The following is a 15,295-nucleotide window of genomic DNA, read 5'->3' on the forward strand; positions in this document are numbered from 1 at the left end:
ATACTGAGTGTGTCAACAGGAATGAGGAATTGAGGGCTGGCTGGAGTGGACACTGCTCTTGGGGCAGCGCCTAGCTGATCTGCGCTGTTACAATGTCACCTCTTTGGCCCTGTATTTAGCATGCACTTGCAGCCCTGAACTTCTCACATGGGACACTCCAGGGATTGTCCTGCCTTGAAGCTATGCACCTGTCATCATCTGTTCTGGGATTCACACTTGAGAAAAACATGTTGTGGACTCTCCTTACCTCCTGCTCTCTTTGATTGCACCATGGCCCAATAGGGCCCTGGAGACCACCTGAGCTTTGGACTGTAGCTCTCAGAACTTGTGTGCACAGTGCCTAGGGGAAGTGTGGGCAGTGGACTGCTGAGTGGGTTTGGCAATTGTGAAAGAGTTGATGCTGGGATGGACAGAGCAGCCAAATGCATCATTGCATATGGATGAGGGGTTGATGGCGATTATTGTTTCCTCTCTGTGTGCACCCAGCCTGTCCTCGTGACTTTGACTGACATCTTTCACTTGTCTGCAGTGCCGGCTGAGAAAATGGTTTTTAGAGTCATAGATTATGAGGCATGTGCAGAGAAGTTGACATTTCATGCTTCTTCAATATAGAAGTTGAAGGAGACAGATGGTAGCATTTACCTGTAGTCTCATGGACACACCAGGGTCTGCTTCATGGGTGAGGGGCAGGCTATGAGGTGGTGCAATAGTTATGCATGTACATAGCAGTGACACTAAGAACACCCATCGTCAAGGCCAATAACCGCAACCTCAGCTACATCCTGCTCATCTCACTCCTTCTCTGCTTCCTCTGCTCCTTCCTCTTCATTGGCCGTCCCAACACAGCCACCTGCCTCCTAAGACAAATCACATTTGCCCTGGTGTTCACAATGGCTGTTTCTGCCGTGCTGGCCAAAACCATCACTGTGATTCTGGCCTTCAGGGCCATGAAGCCTGGAAGGACCATGAGGCGATTGCTGGTGTCAGGAGCCCCAAACGCTGTCATTCCCATCTGCTTCCTCATCCAACTGACTCTCTGTGCCATCTGGCTGGCAACATCTCCTCCCTTTGTGGACACAGATGCACATTCTGAGCATGGACACATCATCCTCTTGTGCAACGAGGGCTCCATCACTGCCTTCTACTGTGTGCTGGGCTTCCTGGGCTCATTGGCCCTGGGCACCTTCACTGTGGCTTTTCTTGCCAGGAAGCTGCCTGACACGTTCAATGAAGCCAAGTTCCTGACGTTCAGCATGCTGGTGTTCTGCAGTGTGTGGGTGACCTTCCTGCCTGTATACCAGGGCACCAAGGGGAAGGTGATGGTGGCCGTGGAGGTCTTCTCCATCTTGGCCGCTGGTACTGGTCTCCTGGGCTGCATCTATGCTCCCAAATGCTACATTATTTTCATAAAGGCTGAGAGGACTTGTTCGAAATGATTCAGGAAAACAACTGGTTCCCACGGAACATGACAATTTTCCTAGGAGTTTTTTTGTTTGTTTGTTTGTTTGGTTGGTTGTTTTTTTTTTTTTTTACTGAATTGCATTCAGATGCGAAAAATAACAGGGGTGACTTTCTTCGGAATGCTGCTTGTGCAAAGTAAAATTAGCCTAGCTGCTACATAGAATGAACGTCCACCTCTGGGTCTGACCTGTTCTCTGATCTCTGTTTGGGATCCTGGTTCCAGACCAATGAATGGATTGACTCCTATTGTTGGTTCTCATCACAACCCTGAAATAAATATTGCAATGGAAAGATGTGTGATATAGGGTGGGAAGGGTCTCATTTTGTCATGATTCTCTGTGTCTGCCCCTGTCAAAATCAGTGATAGGTTTTAGAAAAATTTCTACATTGAATAAAAACATTCATGATGTGAATCAAATCTAAGGTCATGTACCAAATACAAAAGCCTGTCACGTTATGTTACATGTTTTTTTTCTGTGATGCCAGAGATTGAATTAATTTGGATTATTTACTAATGTGGAGTCAATATTTTACATTTGTTAAGTCATCTGATACTCATTCTCTTGCTGAGTGTCAGTTTTTGACCTACATGCATTTTAAGGGAGATTTCTTTCCAGGATACAAAATTTGCTTAGTCATGCAGTGCCACTCTGTAGGAACACTGGATCAGACCAAATCATCTTGATCAATGCTGTCTGGAACACTGTTCTAGAACATTCTCTTTACCACTTTCAATGGGTTGTCCACGTCTACATGGTACTGATACCATAATTGCATGTTCTTCATTCCGTACAGCTTTTTGGTAATACCTCTGCTTTATAAGCAGATTCCCTCACTCACAGCCAATATCTGAAAGGGAAATTTAGGGCTGACCTGGAGAAGCCACACCTGATCCTACTCAGAACTCCTTTTAGATCCCCCTTGTGCAGAGAAATGAATCATGCCTCTTTAAATGAAAGCAACAAGTCACTCCTGACTTCATTCAAGGGCAAATCTCAGCCAGATGGACTCTTGGAAGAAAATGCTCCAAGATTCACAAGGAACCCAAGACCACAGGAGAATTCGCCCCACCCTGGGAATCTTACTGAGCCTTCTGCTTTCTTCTTTCACCTGACATAATTGCTCTTCAGTGCTGCTTGTATCTCAGTTTCCTTGGAAGTGGATGAAGGTGGAAGGCATATATGCAAATGAGAAGATCCAACTGGCAAGAAGAGGGTTGAGTGCACTAAGCAAGATGCTGTAGCATTCTATCAGTGATTGCCATGTGCTCAAGTGGGAGGCATTCTGATCCTGTGCATGGAAACAATGAGGGACTGTTGGATTTAGTTGGGATACTCTATAATGTAGCTTAGAAGATGTCCTCAAGGGCCAGGTGTGGCAGACTAGTGGCTAAATCCTCGCCTTGTATACGCTGATTTACCATGTGGATGCTGGTTCTAATCCCAACAGCCCCAGTTGCCATCCAGCTCCTTGCTGGAAATCAGTCGAGGACAGCCCAAAGCCTTGTGTACCTGCACCCTTGCATGAGAACGAAAGAAGCTCCTGGCTCCTGGCTCCTGCCTTCAGCTCATCTCCAGCTCTTGTGGTCACTTCTGGAGTGAATCAGCAGACAGAACACATTCCTGTCTATCTCTTCTCCTCTCTGTATCTGACTTTTCAATAAAAAATATATTTTAAAAAAAGAGGATGTCCCGGAACATGGACACTAAACTTAAAATCATTTGTAGAGAGTTTATCAGGGTATAAAAATCAGTTTTGTCCATATATAGAAGTGTTTTTCTAGATAAGTTGCAAGCTGTATGGCCAAAGTATATGCATTGGAAATGTGCACTGTGAATGAGCCAGTTTGGAATGGTTCTTCATGGCTAGATATTTGATATCCATCAAGACACAGTTGTATCCCCAAGTAAGTGGGAAGCAGAAATTTAAAGCAAAATCAGAAGATAAAGCAATGCATTGACTCATGGACATACAAGTGTAGAATCAGTGTCCTATATTATTGAAGATAACCTATACATGAATAAATACATTCCAACAAAGATTGATAATAAATATTTATTAAAATCTTTTAGCCAGCCCAGTGTCCCAAGGAGTAACACTACATCACAAACAGACTAGTGTCACTGGGAAAGAAATCACACATAACTTGCAGTGCACAAGCTAGAGGTACAAAATATAAAATCTGTGTGACTTGGTCGTCATAGAAAATATGAACAATTAGATTATTTGCACATGACAACAGAACAGAATGCAATTCAGTCTTTATATTTCATCTTTTTTTTTATTGTTGCTTACATTGTATTATGTAGTACAGTTTTATAGGCGCTGGGGTTTCCCCCGACCCCTCCCATACCCCTCCCCCCATGGTGAATTCCTCCACCTTGTTGCATAACCATAGTTCAAGTTCAGCTGAGATTCATTGCTTGCAAACACATGCCTAGCATAAACTTCAGCGTCTTATTGTCCAGATAAGTTCAGTGGCCTCTTGGGGAGACCTTCTATGGTCTGAAGATAGGTCTAACAGAGTAAAGATCCGGTCAGTTAAAAGCCCCAACAAGGCCTCAGTATCAATATACAACATTATGGAATTAATTGACATAGTATTGGGTAAACAATATGTTAAAAATAATGCAAGTTCCATTCTTCGAAATATCTGGGTTGAGACAGTATCAATGACAGGTTCAAAAAATAACCAACAACCTTCAATGGGGATATAAATGACATGACTGTTGTAGCCTTGATGAGCACATGGCAATATCACTTACCGCATCTCTAATGTTTACTGAGTATAATTGCTTTTCCAATCTTCATCACTTCTTCTGAGATGGAGGTAACAGAAAGCTACTGACAGAGACAGAGATGTCTTCTACTCTACACCTCACATCTATGCATCCCAATGCCTCATCAGGGTTGTGACCAAAACCAATAAGGAGCAAAACTTTGTAACCTCACCTGGGCAAAAAAGAACCAGGAAACATGAGTCTTCAGCACTTGCTTCCAGGGACCCAAGGCATCAGAAGTACAGACAAGGAGCCAGAGACCAAAGATGAAGTCATTAACTCAGATTGCTGCGCTAAATGCTGTATATACAATCTCTTAAGCAAATGATTTTACTTATTAATATCTATGGTGTGCATGTAAATATAATAATGATTGCAGGGTCCTACCTCTCACAATATGACAGCAGAACAAGAAAAAAATTATGTATTAGAATCTCCTAGAGCATGTTCTTTTCTTAAAACCTTCCAAACAATTCCTCTCAGGCTGCAGGAGAATGATGTAGCACTTGGGGACAAAGATGCAGCCCAGGAGACCTGCACCAGAGGCCAAGATGGAGAAGACCTCCACTGCCACCATCACCTTCCCCTTGGTGCTCTGGTACACAGGCAGGAAGGTCACCCACACACTGCAGAACACCAGCATGCTGAACGTCAGGAACTTGGCTTCATTGAACGTGTCAGGCAGCTTTCTGGCAAGGAAAGCCACAGTGAAGGTGCCCAGGGCCAATGAGCCCAGGAAGCCCAGCACACAGTAGAAGGCAGTGATGGAGCCCTCGTTGCACAAGAGGATGATGTGTCCATGCTCAGAATGTGCATCTGTGTCCACAAAGGGAGGAGATGTTGCCAGCCAGATGGCACAGAGAGTCAGTTGGATGAGGAAGCAGATGGGAATGACAGCGTTTGGGGCTCCTGACACCAGCAATCGCCTCATGGTCCTTCCAGGCTTCATGGCCTTGAAGGCCAGAACCACAGTGATGGTTTTGGCCAGCACGGCAGAAACAGCCACTGTGAACACCAGGGCAAATGTGATTTGTCTTAGGAGGCAGGTGGCTGTGTTGGGACGGCCAATGAAGAGGAAGGAGCAGAGGAAGCAGAGAAGGAGTGAGATGAGCAGGATGTAGCTGAGGTTGCGGTTATTGGCCTTGACAATGGGTGTGTCTCGGTGCTTCACAAAAACCCCCAACACCATAACAGTGAGGAGAGTGAGTGTCAGAGCCATGAATGCCAGAGCCATCCCCAGAGAATCCTCAAAAGTCAGGAATATCAGGAGCTTGGGGAGGCAGTGAGTCCTGTTCAAGTTTGGGTACTCCTGCTCTGGGCACTGAACACACTGTTCTGCATCTATAGGAAGAGGTAGAGTCAGGGTATCCATTTTGGAAATTCAGAATCATTCCCTGTTTTGAATATGGGTCAGCTCTGCAGTGTGCCTAAAATACGGATCAGTTGTGTTGTGTTCTAGGGCACAATAGAGCCTGTTTCTACCTTTCTGACAGCCAGAGTGCTCATCTGCTGATGGGAAGAAACATATTCAAAGAGATCTTCACAGACATGTGCTAAGGTAGGCTCATTCTGTGACCTGATGAGGATCCCTTGGACATGGTTCTTCCAGCCTTCACCACATCCATCCCTTCAGGCTCCTTCATGTCAAGTCCTGTGTCACCATTGTGCCTTGCCTAGGGACATCAACTTTAGAACCTTCTCTCCCAGATGTAAGCAGACCCAAACGCTTAAGGCCAACTTGTTAATTCAATGCTCTCAGTTCTCATATGGTAAATTGCAAAACATGTGCATCCTCATTTAGCATCTTCATTCCTTTGGAAAAATTTTGATCATTTTTCTATGTGATGCTGTGGTTTAGTTTACTGAATAAACAAAACTGGGATTTGAATATAGATGTTGTAATGGTAGGAAATCTGGGTGTGTTGTGATATTCATCAAGTTATTGATGGAGAAATAATTCTATTTTTCAAGTAAAGGCATATCAGTTCTTTAAAAGATTTTACTAGATGCTCAATGTGCCATTAGGTGTGTGGGAATTAATTAAAACAGTTCTGATCCATCCTCATGTAAATGTGATGTTCACACAAGCTGAACCTATTCCACATGTTCCTGAACTGGGATGTAAAACATGCTGTAATCAAGTTTCCATATGCTCATGGAAAACTGGTGATTATGACACTGACATGTTTTAGTTAGAATGCAATTTATCTACCTGCATCATTCAGATGAGGACTCTTTTCTGGCAGGAACTGATACCATTCTGAATGATTGTTGAGGAGGGCATTACTCTAAGGAATGCCAGATAAATACACAAGTGGCTACAATGAATCTAAACACATAGGTTGCATGAACAAATGCATCTGTGCAATGAAAGCTATGGTGCACTTGACACCCACACAGCCTGTAAAACACTTTTGTATTCCTTTCATGGAGAAAGGATTAGGAAAGTAAAGCTATATGCATTGGAATTTCTACATACTTTACCTGTCTGGTTGGACATTTCTCTCTCTGGACAGAACACACAGGTGTAGCAGCAGATGGGTCTTCCTTCCTGTGGCAAGATCCTGAATCCTGGACCACAGCTCTGGCTGCACACAGACTGAGGAGTCTGCAGGGGAAAGAGAAACCGTGGGCATTATTTGCTGCATTATTAGCCACTCCAAAAAATGTTAGTGTATTCACTCTCACAACATACATTTCATTTTAACGTGAAGATCACAACTGAATCCTCTTCATCTATTTGGAGATGTTTTCTATGCATCCATTGTAAGCGTCACATCATGGCCATTGCTGCTTCTTTAAGCCTCTCTCAATTACAACAACAGAACCTAGTAATATTCACCTCACAATTTTTTTTCAAACAGCTCCATTCAGATCTCCCAGGAGGTATCATACATCCAAAAAGAACCATACCTCCTTGAAGGCAGTAGGCCATTCTATCAGGTCTTCATGGATGAGCAGCCCCTGCTCATGTGAACTGGTATAGGTAAACTCTCCAATTTTCTCCAGCAAGCTCAATCCAGCAGGAAAATTCACAACATTCTGGATATCATAATGTGCAACACCACGTCTTGGTTCACACATGGATACATCATCTCCAGCACTGTTTCTGAACTGGAGTTTCCTCAGAACTGGGTGGAGCTGGAGGACAGGCAGAATTGGAGACAAGGAGAGTATCCAAGTCAGTTGTGGTAGGGCACAAGTGCTGAACAAGGCTTCTTTCCAGATTCTCTTACTTGATAGGGCTTGACTTTCCTCTGGATGCTCAAACATTTCCTGAGTTCAGATGAATTGAACTCCTGTTCCTCATTTGTAGGAAATGCCCTGTGTGCTTTTGCAGGGAAGTGGGTCTAATAGCTCAAATCCATATTCTATCATTCAAAGAAACTGTAGGCAATTCATTTCTATGCTCACAAATGTATCTCATTTCATCATGGTCTATTACTTCTGTCATATTGGGTCAACATTTGCAACAAAATGTAATGAGCTGGGGATCTCTAGACTGGTAGAAATACACCAGCCAACCAGATAAATATCATTTCCCTGATTTTTAGAAATTGGTTTGCACTGTGTATAATCTATGAGGATGACACTCAGGTAATGTATTGAGCCACTGTGCCTGCCTTATAAATGACATTACCCTACTTCCCCTTAGTAAGAACATTATCTGCAATCCAATGCTTTATAATATGAAAGTACAAGTTTCCTGGAACATTCATATTTGTGAATGTATAGAATACCTGCATATGATTAATCAGTGACAAATATTAGAATTTTCAATGTGATACCGAAAAATTTTAAGGAAAGAAAAAATGTTTGGCCAACATCTCTCTATATTTTAACTTTGATAAAGCAATGCTTGGCTTTGGTGTGACAATTTTTTTCTTTTAAACTTCACCCCAGATTTCACTGAATCTTTGGTGGCACTGCATCCTACACTAGAACGTTTTAAATAATTTTCTAATTACAAAGTTAATACACAAGATATGCAATGAATGGGGTCTCCAGCCATAGCAGACAACAGCAGATGGAAATGCAACTCATGGAATGATCCCATCTTCCTTATACCTGATCCTGCTGACTTTGAAGTATAAGAAGTGTCATGGTGTTGTATTCCAAAGAAACACCAGCTGAGTACATCAAGTGGTCAGTGCCTGAGCTGATCTGAGGGAGGGTTACCTGCCAGGGAAGAATCATTGGCTGGGCTGCTTCTCCCAGAGATCCCAGCTCCATTTTCTCCATAAGCATTGTGTGAATGACATGGGCCACTGCATACACAGCATTGTAGACTAAATAGCTGGAGTCAGAGAGGGTCATCAGGTCAATGTATGGTGGAAGAAACTCCAAGGATGCATTTGGTGAGCACTTTCCAATGCGTCCATAAAATGACCTTGCTGGTGAGCAGTCCAGATGCAAGAGCCATAATTTATTGAAGTAAAAGTCCTCTGGGAAGAGAGAAGGCTCCACTGTCTTGACAAAATCATTGAAGCCAGGGATCTCCTCCCTGTGGGGGGAAAATGAGAAGCCTCCATGCAAAGAGTGCAGCATGTGGTCTGTCTCATACACAACGATGTCCCACTTGGATGCCATCACCCACACCTTCCCCATGGTTAGAAAGAATTCCACTGAAATGTCCACAGTAATGAGGGCTCTTACATCACCATAGAGGATGTGCACATTTGCAGTTGAAGCTTGGATCCTGCTCATGAAAGTCAGATCACTCTCTTGATACAGCCTCTTGGTGACAGGGAGCTTCACTGTCAGGGCCACACAGACTCCTCTCTTCAGCATCTCTGCTTGGATGTCCTGCAGGAACTGCTCTCCTTTCATGTCATCAGACACAAAGAGCGCCACCCATGTCCAGCCAAAATGCAGCAGCAGTGACAGCATTGCAATGCCCAGAGAGCTGTCACTGCTGGCCATCTGATAGAGGGATGGGAACTGCTTCTTATCATTTAGCATGGGATCAAAAGGGCCATAGGTCAACTGAAAGAAGAAAAAAATCAAAATCAACCCATGTGATTCTTGAGTATGCGAAATAGACTGGAATGAAAACAATTATCCCAGGGTGGACTTGAGTCATTCACTTTTTTTTATTGAAGAGGAAGTGTGCAGTAGAGATGAAACTTCCTACTCTCCTGGTCACAGACAAGACCATGGTTCAGGTGATCATTGCTTCAAGACAATACATAGAAGTTACATTCATAGCTTTAAAGAAAGTACATCTATTCTTCTTTCTTCTCTGTGAGCTGTGCTGGGACCATGATCCTTCTGCTTCCCATCTGCTAGTGGATTGTCATTGATAGAACAGAGCAGCCACTCTTGGAATCGACTATAGTTCAGACAGAAATCTCTACTGTATTAACTCCTGTTATTTGGAGATAACTGATCAGTGATAGAAATTATTGTATCTGTTCAAATATACTGATTAAACCCAATTTGATTGGGGACAGAGAAATTTTCCCATGCAAATTTCCTTGTGATGACAAGGCACCCTATGTCTGAAAGGCACACATCTTGATTCTAACTCAGGTTGGGGGTCCATGGTGACTTCTTTCTGAGATGCTAGGTAAGTCTGGGAAGGCAGTAATGGTGACTTCAGTAAGTGAGTCATGGTGTTCACTGGAATGAGTTCCTGGCTCTACACATCTCTCATGTTTGTGTGTAAACCAGAAGATGTGTGCTCTTTGTTTGCCTCTCTCCTCAAATAAACATGGACGGAAATATGTCTGAATGCATGGGTATGGTCATTGAAAAGGCTGAGGAAATCTGCCATTGCACTCACGGATACAAATTGCTCCAATATAATCTCAACACTGCCATGGGCTTGTGAGTTAATGTGATGATTTCCCTACTAGTATTCCATGTCAGAGCACCCATTCCAATCCAGGCTAATCAGCTTCTGACCCATTTTCCTGCTAATATGTCCATTAAGATAGTCAAGTATGACTGAAGAACTAGGATTTTGCTGCCATATTGGACAAGTCAAGTGATACATGCCTCATGGCTCTGCCTGGATCAGACCTACCAGCTATGGGACTGTGGGTGTTGAAACAGTGGATCAAAGAGCCTTGATTGCTCTTATACATGCCTAGTCCCTGCTCTCACTTTTCCCTTGTTTGGGGTTTCAAGTAGACACATAAATGTATCTTTTTTTTAACAGATACATATTTTTATTATATTTGACAATCATTACATATTTTATTAGGGTAAAAAAGCTTCAAGGGCTAAAGGGAAGTGGTCAAGATCATCACTTTCATACAACTTCATTCATGTATCTTAGGTAAAGGGGGATGTAGAGGAAGAAGCCCCATCCAGTTTCCCACCCAACCTAAGACCCGTGTGTTGGTTGGGCGCTGTGGCAGCATCCGGCTCATGCTACCTCACCTTGGCATTCCAAATTGTGTATTGCTTTTGTCACAACTGGACCTGGTTCGACCCATACTCTGTTTTGGCGTTCGGATTTACCAGTGGATGACGTGAACACATTCAGCCTGGTCTGCCCCCGAACCATGTAAAATGCATGCCAGTGGGACACTTTCCATGACCTCTTGGCTGTTAGCTTCCATGTTTCTTGCGCTGACCTGCAGGGTCTGTTTCCTGCCAGAGGAGTTGCACGAGCTCTTCCATCAGAACCCCTCCAAGTGCCAGGTATCGTGCATACCAGTGGGTCCAAGTGCCAGTTCGCCTCCTGTCCTAGCAGGAACAGTGGCCTTTCCTAACTGGCCATCATCCCATTCTGGTTCTTGCTGTAGGATGTTTCAGCCCAGCCATGGCTCATCCACACCCCATATAGCTCGTATATGTTTCAGTTGAGGTTGAGACCTAGCCTAATCTGTCCCACATCTACCCTGGTCCTGCAAAGCACCAGAAGGTGTTGTGGTCTGGCCTGGCCCAGTATGTCCTGTTCCAGTCCACACTTGTGCCAAGGGAGATGACAAGTGTATCCAGACCCGACAGCAGCCCCTTCCACCTGTCGCAACGCCTGCCTTAGACACCATGGCTCAACTTTGTGGTTAATGTGGACCAGTTGGAGCCAAAACCTAGCTGGGCATGTCCTGAGCTCCACCCAGTGTTCCATCATGCTTGTGGGCTAAAGTTTGCTTAGTCCAAACCTTCAGGTCTCAGTCCCACACTTGCATTAAGGTTTCATGTCCGTGTTCCTAGGAATCACCAGAAATTCGTGCCTCACCTACACTAATGCTGGTCTTATTTATGGGTGTCCCGTAGCAGTTTTTTCATATCATAAGAACCCCAGAGCTTGCCGCTGGGCAGATAGAAGACAGAGACTTGCGCGACTTGGTGCACTGGCCACCCAAGGCCAAGGCCTCTGCCTTGCTGCGGGGAATATGGCCGAGACACCGACGGGGTTCTGTCCGGCAGGAGTGCCCCTGACAGGTGCCACCTTGAGGGTGGGTTGAGCCTGCCACTTGTCCTAAGACTCGGATCCACCCGACCTGTCCTGCCACCAGCATTTGGCTGGCGGGGGCCAGGGCAGAACTAGGAATATACCCCAGCTCCCAGCAATCTCTTACGGGTACTCACCCATGAGGGGATTTAGGTGCTCCTGGGCCAGGAGAAGGCCGAGGCCTCTGCCCCAACATAGCGGTGGGGACTGTGGCCCATAAATATATCTTTTAAAACAAGCCTTTACACCTTCACAACCAATCTTTTCCAAAATGGAACAAGAATATGAGGACTACATATCCCCAGCTCTACAAGTTTTAGTTGGAATCTTATGACAATGTTCTCCTTCCACAGGATACTTCAGCATGTCAGGCACATCATTGAGAAACTATCAGGTGTCAACATGAAAGAGAAGTGGTAACCAGCATACGGAAGTAGCATAATTGGACACTTGGCAGGAATCTAGGCACACTCATTATTCACCGCTCTTTCACTTTTCCCATTCTGCTTGCACTAGGAATAATTGCATATACCTGTAAATGTGTGAATTCTTCCCACAACACAGTCAGATGTGTGCACTGGGCCACCTTCATTCCAAATGTGTTAGAAAGATTCAAACATTTCTCTTCAGATTCAAAACTCACTGACCTGTGGGGTTTTGTAGAGCTCCAAAAGGGTTCCAAATTCAGTGGACAATGCTGAAGTGGTTCCAACAATGGTGGCCACCTGCACACCTTGTGTCTGGCAGGTGTAGTTAGGTAAAGTACCAGTGTTCCCAGTCAACCAGTGCAGGAGGCTCCATAAGGTGAACTGTTCACTGGGAAAGGCATTGTACCACTGGAATCCCAGGGTCAGGTTGGGGAGCAGGTAGGGATCCTTGTTGATCTCCTGGATGGCAAAGTAAAAGGCCAACACATATTGGTAGTTCTTCCACAGCCACCTAAACATGAGCCAATATCAGAGAGAAAGATCAGACCATGGAATTCAGAGCAATACCACAGTCTGGCCCTGAAGCAGCAACAGAAAGATGCAGGTGCCATTTTGTGCTGTAATAGCCCTGGCACAGGGAGTGGCTGAGAGGAAGGTTCTCAGAGCTCCAGCGCATGTCAGAGTGGCCTTTGGACCCCTCTGAAGGAAGTGGTTCATTCATGACCCTTCACTAATTCTCCAGATAAGTCTCAATGTCTTCAAACCTGGGCAAAAAGGCAAGAGCAAGCTTTCTGTTGTCACCAATCTCTGGGGTCACTTGAAACCACCTGACTCATTGGCACTCTAAAATCACAGGACAAGTTCCTCTGTAAACAGCTGCACCTGGGCTGTTTCCCACTGGTCTTGCTGCAATCCCCCACCTTAAAGCTTCACTTGATCAGACCAGTTGTACTACTTCTCATTCACTTTGAGACAGCAGCATTTGATTGACAAACTCTTGGTTACATCATGCAGGGTGTTCACTTGGTTTGATTTATTCACTTTTCTGTACTGAATTCTCAACTAGCAAGTCATCATTTACTCTTGCATGGCTCTTCCTTTTCCTGCATGTGTTAAAACATTGATTAATGTAAAAAACCAATAACACATTTTCATAGATAGCATTCTAAGAAGATGAACATATTCCTTCCTACCCTCGATCTGCCCCATTGTTTGCTCCTTTTTATGTTTGATATACCATGGTTTAAATTTACTTTACAAGCACACCATGTGTTTTAATTGAAAATATGACTTCCTGGAATGTAAGAATGGCTCTCACACTTGATGGGACTAAGAGAACAGACGGTCTGTTTTCTCACTATGGGTTGTTGGCTCTAGTTTCCTGAAACATACAGCATCATTTGAATGTTAATAGAAGTCTTTATGTTAATGTATGATAGGAATGTAATATATTAATATAACAAGTCCTTTAGTTGCACTGAAAATGTTTTGGTTTCACCTAAAATTATGGGGCTTTTTGTTTGCTTTGCTTGAATAAGGTATTTTCTTTTCTTGTCCCTACTTAGAGATGATAGAATCTGTAATTGACAGCGTTTTGCTTTTACTGAAGCACCATTTCATGATCATTTCACACAATATCTTACGTTTATATATTTGTAATTTGAAATGACATCATAGGCTTTTGGTAAATGGTAGTGTTCTATATACACTTAACCACATTAGTTTTTGAGATTCTGTAAAAGATTCCCTGAAGAAAAAATCAATCTGGCCTGGAGATTCAGCCCACCCATCAGCTTCAACTTGATTAATAGAATTATAAATCTGAGTTATTAAGATACTATTTCCTTTTCCATCATGTGGTCCTACTAATTTACATTATTTGTTTGAATTGCACATTCCTTGTTCCTGGGAATCTTTTAACCTCTTCCTACCAGCTGGAGGCTCACCAACTTAACTCTTTTTTCCTAAAGGCTAAGTTGACCTAGTTTAACTTGTACACCTGCAGAATGATTCTTGGAGTCAATCACCATTTCTTACACAGAAGCACACATAGATAGGAAGATATTTGAGAAAAACACACCAAATGTTGCTGCAAACTGAACATAGAGAAAGCATGTAAGCTCTAACTCTGGGTCACTTCACGCCAAGTGTCCATCACAGGCAAGAACACAGAGCCATAGGCACATTGGTTGTCCCATGGCAAGGGGAGACAGTGAGACACTGAGAAAGAGTGTGGGTATTTGGGGAAGGATGAGGAAAATCTACAGGTTACTCAGCAATGATTTGGTAGGTATTCAAGAATCTTGATTAAAGACTATCTCATTACTCACTACTTCACCCCAGTTACCTCAATCTGAGAGCTTTGTGAAACTTATGAAATTAACTTCATCACCAGGCTGCTGTGGTCACACTAAGTAAATATCATATCTAGTGCCCAACATGGATTCAATGAGTGTGGCTTATAGCCGAGCTCCAGAACTTGGAGGGAGGTACACTCACTGCACTGGAGTTCAAATTCCGGAGAATTTACCAATCAGGATCCATATGGCGTAGATGAAATTGAAGCACCTGCCATTTTGGAGTGTTACAGCACATGAAGGCTATTAGACCTGCACAAGCAAGGGCAGCTAAACACGTTTGTACTTGAGATATAAAAGTAGAGAGCAAAGTCTTGTCTCTGTGTGGCATGGCCTGAAGAATCTCACACAGAGAACATGAGCAAGGCAGGTCCTCACTGATTCCCATATGGCACAGCTAAGAGGAGAGATTCCTTCACCCTCACAAGAGAGGAAGACTCAAGCAGACAGTGAGAAAGAACAAGGAGAGTGTGAAGCCACAGGCTGGGAGAGATTGCAGACTACACAGTGAAAGTCAGCTTCACAGATAACCAACTCCTCCCTCAGTTGACTCATCCCCAGCCACACAATCTATACCAATCTTTTGAGATGAAATGCAGAGAATCCTAAGACTGGCAAGGGCAGGCACATGCCAACTGAACAAACAGTTCATGGCCTCACTGCCTTCTGAGCATCCTGCACTGTGGCCACCAACAAGGATGCAGGCACAGACTTGCTCATCCCAATGCCCTCGTTAGGCATTGATGCAAAATCTCAGTTCTAGAAACACAGGCTGCACAGATGAGCTAACTCCAGGACTAATGCAGCTTCTGTGTCATTTTTAGTAAAGAATCTTCAGGGTCTTAGTAAACCCTCAGGAAG

At 43.9% G+C, this 15,295-nt stretch overlaps 1 pseudogene; it reads right to left on the minus strand.

Moving 5' to 3' along the window:
• Positions 1 to 4,661: 4,661 nt before the first annotated feature.
• LOC121162904 lies at positions 4,662 to 12,588 on the minus strand (annotated as a pseudogene).
• Positions 12,589 to 15,295: the final 2,707 nt, after the last annotated feature.

The sequence above is a fragment of the Ochotona curzoniae genome, unplaced genomic scaffold (assembly GCF_017591425.1).
Source record: "Ochotona curzoniae isolate NIBS_2020 unplaced genomic scaffold, NIBS_Ocur_1.0 contig_591, whole genome shotgun sequence".
In the NCBI taxonomy this organism is placed as follows: domain Eukaryota; kingdom Metazoa; phylum Chordata; class Mammalia; order Lagomorpha; family Ochotonidae; genus Ochotona; species Ochotona curzoniae.